The sequence below is a fragment of the Seriola dumerili genome, unplaced genomic scaffold (assembly GCF_002260705.1).
Source record: "Seriola dumerili isolate Sdu_G_001 unplaced genomic scaffold, Sdu_1.0 BDQW01001504.1, whole genome shotgun sequence".
NCBI classification, from domain to species: Eukaryota; Metazoa; Chordata; class Actinopteri; order Carangiformes; family Carangidae; genus Seriola; species Seriola dumerili.
The window spans coordinates 27,538-34,049 of record NW_019175759.1 but is presented as its reverse complement, the minus strand read 5'-3'; the positions used below and the strand labels follow the sequence as shown (position 1 = coordinate 34,049).

The 6,512-nt window shown below is 39.3% G+C and overlaps 1 long non-coding RNA gene across 1 annotated transcript in view; it reads right to left on the bottom strand.

Annotated features, from left to right (window-relative positions):
* Positions 1 to 5,882: 5,882 nt before the first annotated feature.
* Positions 5,883 to 6,512, bottom strand: part of LOC111238705 — a 3,515-nt gene continuing 2,885 nt past the window's right edge. The window contains exon 2 of the long non-coding RNA XR_002665825.1: positions 5,883 to 6,506. This is a non-coding gene — a long non-coding RNA (uncharacterized LOC111238705). The remainder of the gene's footprint in view (positions 6,507 to 6,512) is intronic.

The following is a 6,512-nucleotide window of genomic DNA, read 5'->3' as shown; positions in this document are numbered from 1 at the left end:
TCGTCCGAGTCGCACACGTGGACAGAACAGTGCAGTCCCTGCAGCGCTGCGTCGGTTCGTACGTTAAAAATAATGTCAGCTGGGAGAGGGACTTAAAAGATTCTTACGTGACAGGTCAGACAGGTGTGTAGGCAACAAGGTCTGCTCTGTTCATACAAACATCGCAACAGTTTATTCAATACAATTCTTTTAACTGTGATGTTGAATTGAGAGAAGAAAATGTAAACACTTTTTGATATCTAATATCATGTAAATAAGAAGCCCAGAGGCCTCATTTATCAACACTGTGCATGCATAGATTTGTACTTAAACCATGTGGATGCTCATACACAGAATCCAATTTATCAGTTTTCTGTGCTTGAAAAAGTTTTGTAATGTAATGTTGATGGTGTGTGGCAACCAAAAAAGAACGAGCACTGGGAGACATAGACACACAATGTCCAGTGGCAATGAAGGAGCACATGTACAGTAGAATGATGGTATGTAAAAGTTTAGTTAGTGTGTAAAAGTACACACAGAGTACTGTGGTAATAAGCAGAGTGAAGTGGGAGCTCACAGCTCTTCTTTAAATGGAGTGACGCCCCCTGGGTGTTCAGTCTGCCAGCTACAACAGCCCCTCCCTCCCTGATCTCTCAGTCAGACTGTGTGGAACATTTATTTCTCTCAGTTTTCTCAGTGTTGGTTGAATGTTTCTAATGTGTCAGTGATTGGGCTGGATTTATTGTGGATGTTGCTCATGTTACCAGTGTCGTAACTGTGTAGATGGCGGGACAGTATACAGTCACTGACCTATTTGTCATTAGCATCAGTTTGTACAGGATGTTACAGACTCGAACTCAGCACACCTGTAGAAATATTCTGAATCCAACTTTCACACCTCAGAGTTCTCAGAGTCCACTCATGAATCTGACCCACTTTGATTTGATTTCTACTTTGGTTTCTTCATGTGTCTTCATGCTTGAATGACTAGTTCACATCTGTCAGCACAAGAAACATCTGGATCCTCTAATGTTGGACTTTATCTGTGAAGCAGCATATTTGAGTGAATTCACTATATTGTGTTTTCCACATGAAATCACGTCCTGATTGATGCAGTTTTCTGTGAATCCTGAATAAAATCTGCTTGATGAAAAGAGTTTGATCAGAGTCTTCACTGGATCATCAGCTGCTTCTTCAGTCTGTTGAAGCTTCTGCTGAACTTTATTCATGTCTGTTTGTCTTTGTTCCTGAAACACTTTGACTTTGTTGTGATTGAACAGAGAAACACTCCACCATTAGAGCTGATGTTTAATCAGAGCATCATGAAGAAGTTATAAACTCTGTTGCTGCTGGTTTGTGTAGTGACCACTAGATGGAGCCAACACTACATGACTGAAGGGATGATGCTGTGTGACTGAGCAGACTCAACTGATCTGATGGAAAGTCACTGTCTCCAGGAAACAGCTCTGCACAGACTGTCAACCTGCTGTGGACTTCACCTGACAAGATTTAATGTCTGAGGTCATTCAATATATTTGACTCTCCATAACAAAGATGTAGGTTTGTGTGAGTGAGAGGACACGATGACCTCAGAGCTTCTTCTACAGCAGCAGCAGAGAGTATAAACTTACACTCTACATGAATATGTGATCAATTATTTAGCTAGTTAAATGATAAATTCTTGGTTTTCATGTTTTGCATGATGTAAACCTGTTCTTAAAAAGGTATAAACAGTTTATATTAAAATGACAAACATTATCAGACATAATCTCCTGGTAGCTGCTGATAAATATTGTTGTTAGTTGTATAAAATGACAACGACCTCAGAGCTTCTTCTAACAACAGACAGTCTATAAAAACAGACCTTACTTTCTACAAGTAGAGTCAAGTCAACTTGATTTCTAAAGCCCATTGAAACACAGCTTCAAATATATGGAATAAGTAAAACATGAGGAAGCAGAGTAAATATACGTTTACTGAACATGTAAACACACTAACAGAGACAAGAACAATATATGACAAATATCATCCAGCAAATAAAACATTTGATTAAATTGGTTTTTCAAATCGATTTTCCAACGTCGACAGGTGAATCTTTGAATAAATAAAGTTTTATTTCTGTCTTTCCCACACAGAACTCTGCTTTATGATTGGTTGATGATCAGTCTTAAGGAAAATCCTCAGTAAAATAAAAACAGATAAATGATGTTTGTGATGTGTTAGACATTCAGTAGTATTTTGTATTTCTACAGTTTCCCCTTCATGAATCATGAGGTGATCCAGGTGATCACCTGAGCTCGACAGGTCTCGACTGAGGGACTGTAGAGAAAATATCAGAGTGAGGCTGAATGTTGTGTTTCACTTTTAAGAGAGTAAAAACCCTCTGACATTTTAATATGTTCTGTATAAAACCTCAGTATCTAATAGGATCCACCATGAACATGTGACCTGAGTCACTACGACCTTAAAACTGATAATACATCTCAGTATTTATTAAGTTAGACGTTATTATGATCTACACTGTTGATTTCCTGTTTTCTCTGTGTAATGTTCTTTAAGACGGTAACAGCCAATCAGTGTGACTGTAGCGCCACCTGCTGGAGAGAGAGAGCGACAGAGAGAACAGGCATGAAACAGAGGAGAAGGAGAAAGAAGAAGAAGGCAGAAAGAAGAGAAGAAAGAGAAGAAGAAGAAGAAGAAGAAGAAGAAGAAGAAGAAGAAGAAAGAAGACAGAGAAGAAGAAGAAGAAGAAGAAGAAGAAGAAAGAAGAAAGAAGAAGAAGAAGAAGAAGAAGAAGAAGAAGAAGAAGAACGTTTTGAGGAATTAAACCTTTATTAGTCATTTTCCTGGAGGACGTTGTGTTCACCTGCCGCCTCGTCTCTGGAAACTGTTTGTTTACGTGTCGAACGAGGATTTGGTGAGTTTAAACTATTGTCTCATGTTGATTACAGTGTCTTTGATTAGCAGGTTGTTCCTGTTGATTAGCAGGTTGTTTCCTGTTGATTAGCAGGTTTTGTGATTAGCAGGTGTTTCCTGTTGATTAGCACTAATATTGATAAATAACATAGATCCATATTTCTTCACGTAGAAGGTGGCAGTCCTCTTTTATTAAACCAGCTAATACTAACTGATAAACTGTCAGCTGTGGGTTATTGAGGGTGGTCAGTGGGATTTGACCCCGATGAAAGGACGTGTTATAATCCTGGAGCTGGTTAAAAGCAGGTGTTTCTGCTCTCAGTGGTCACATGTTTATATTTGTAGAGAGAGGTGGATGGAAACGTGATGTCACAGGGTTTGTCCTACAGTGTGTGCATGACAAGAAAGTCCTTCAGGTTTGTTTAGCAGAGAGGCAGCGGGGTCCTCACTACATGATGATGACAGTTACCCAGAATTCAACAGTGAGATGATGTCACCTTCACTTTCTCTATTACCCTGTATCCAGGTGCTCGACCTCCTCAATCATGCAGACTGAGATATTTTATCCTCTTGATCAACAGGGCAGGTTGTAGCTGTGAGGATCACCTGAAGCTGGTGATGAAGATGGCTCCGCCCACAGGAGACATCAGGTTGGATGGCGTCTGCTTCTGCAAGGACCGACCTTCACTCCCAGGATCAGGACACTGGGTTCACACCTGAATCACGGTAGGATCAACTCAGTGTTTGCTGCGACCCAGCAGACAAACTGTGACATCACGTCTTCACACACCTCTCTCTACAAATATAAACATAAGTGACCACTGAGAGCAGAACACCCTGCTTCTTACACCAGCTCCAGGATTATTACACGTCCTTTCATCGGGTCAAACCCACTGACCACCCCTCAATAACCACACAGCTGACAGTTTACAGTTTAGTATTTAGCTGTGTTAAAAAAGAGGACTGCCCACCTTCATACACGTGAAGAAAATATGGATCTATGGTTATTTATTCAAATATTAGTGCTTACATCAACAGAAAACAGACCTGCTTAATCGAACCAAAAGAAACAACCTATGCTAATCAACAAGGAAACAACCTGCAATTCAACAGGGAAACAACCTCTAATCACAGAAAACAACCTGCTAATCAACATGTAGGGACAATAGTTTAAACTCACCAAATCCTATCTTCGACAACGTAAACAAACACGTTTCCAGAGACGAAGCGGGCAGGTGAACACAACGTCCTCCAAGAAATGACTAAATAAAGGTTTAATTCCTCAAAACGTTTCTTTCTTCTTCTTCTTCTTTCTTCTTCTTCTTCTTCTTACTTCTTTCTTCTTCTTCTTTCTTCTTCTTCTTCTTCTTTCTTCTTCTTCTTCTTTCTTCTTCTTCTTCTTCTTCTTCTTCTTCTTCTTCTTCTTCTTCTTCTTTCTTCTCCGTCTTCTTCTTCTTCTTCTCTCCCCTTCTGTTTTCATGCCTGTTTCTCTACTGTCGCTCTCTCTCTCCAGTGCAGGTGGCGCTACAGTCACACTGATTGGCTTCGTTTACCGTCTTAAAGAACATTACAACAGATAAAACAGGAAATCAACAGTGTAGATCATAATAACGGTCTAACTTAATAAATACTGAGATGTATTATCAGTTTAAGGTCGTAGTGACTCAGGTCACATGTTCATGGTGGATCCTATTAGATACTGAGGTTTATTACAGAACATATTAAAATGCCTCAGAGGGTTTTACTCTCTTTAAAAGTGAAACACAACATTCAGCCTCACTCTGATATTTTCTCTACAGTCCCTCAGTCGTAGACCTGTCGAGCTCAGGTGATCACCTGGATCACCTCACCTGACTTCATGAAGGGGAAACTGTAGAAATACAAAATACTACTAATGTCTAACACATCACAAACATCATTTATCTGTTTTTATTTACTGAGGATTTTCCTAAGACTGATCATCAACCAATCATAAAGCAGAGTTCTGTGTGGGAAAGACAGAAATAAAACTTTATTTATTCAAAGATTCACTGTCGACGTTGGAAAATCGATTTGAAAACCAATTTAATCAAATGTTTTATTTGCTGGATGATATTTGTCATATATTGTGCTTGTTTCTGTTAGTGTGTTTACATGTTCAGTAAACAGTATATTTACTCTGCTTCCCTCATGTTTTACTTATTCCATATATTTGAAGCTGTGTTTCAATGGGCTTTAGAAATCAAGTTGACTTGACTCTACATGTAGAAAGTAAGGTCTGTTTTTATAGACTGTCTGTTGTTAGAAGAAGCTCTGAGGTCGTTGTCATTTTTATACAACTAACAACAATATTTATCAGCAGCTACCAGGGAGATTATGTCTGATAATGTTTGTCATTTTAATATAAACTGTTTATACCTTTTTAAGAACACTGTTTTACATCATGCAAAACATGAAAACCAATGAATTTATCATTTATTACTAGCTAAATATATTGATCACATATTCATGTAGAGTGTAAGGTTTATACTCTCTGCTGCTGCTGTAGAAGAAGCTCTGAGGTCATCGTGTCCTCTCACTCCTACAACCAAACCTACATCTTTGTTATGGAGAGTCAAATATATTGAATGACCTCAGACATTAAATCTTGTCAGGTGAAGTCCACAGCAGGTTGACAGTCTGTGCAGAGCTGTTTCCTGGAGACAGTGAACTTTCCATCAGATCAGTTGAGTCTGCTCAGTCCACACAGCATCATCCCTTCAGTCATGTAGTGTTGGCTCCATCTAGTGGTCACTACACAAACCAGCAGCAACAGAGTTTATCACACCTTCTTCATGATGCTCTGATTAAACATCAGCTCTAATGGTGGAGTGTGTTTCTCTGTTCAATCACAACAAAGTCAAAGTGTTTCAGGAACAAAGACAAACAGACATTTATTGAATAAAGTTCAGCAGAAGCTTCAACAGACTGAAGAAGCAGCTGATGATCCAGTGAAGACTCTGATCAAACTCTTTTCATCAAGCAGATTTTATTCAGGATTCACAGAAAACTGCATCAATCAGGACGTGATTTCATGTGGAACAACACAATATAGTGAATTCACTCAAATATGGCTGCTTCACAGATAAAGTCCAACATTAGAGGATCCAGATGTTTCTGTGGTCTGACAGATGTGAACTAGTCATTCCAAGCATGAAGACACATGAAGAAACCAAAGTAGAAATCAAATCAAAGTGGGTCAGATTTCATGAGTGGACTCTTCAGAAACTCTGAGGTGTGAAAGTTGGATTCAGAATATTTCTACAGTGTGTCTGAGTTCAGTGTCTGTAACATCCTCTGTACAAACTGATGCTAATGATCTTTATACATCAGGTCAGTGACTGTTACTGTCCCACCACCAGTTTACTGACACTGTGTCAACATGAGCAACATCCCAATAAATCACAGCCTCAATCACTGACAACATTAGAAAACATTCAACCAACACTGAGAAAACTGAGAGAAATAAATGTTCCACACAGTCTGACTGAGAGATCAGGGAGGGAGGGGCTGTTGTACTGAGCACTGAACACCAGGGGGCGTCACTCCATTTAAAGAAGAGCTGTGAGCTCCCACTTCACTCTGCTTATTACCTCAGT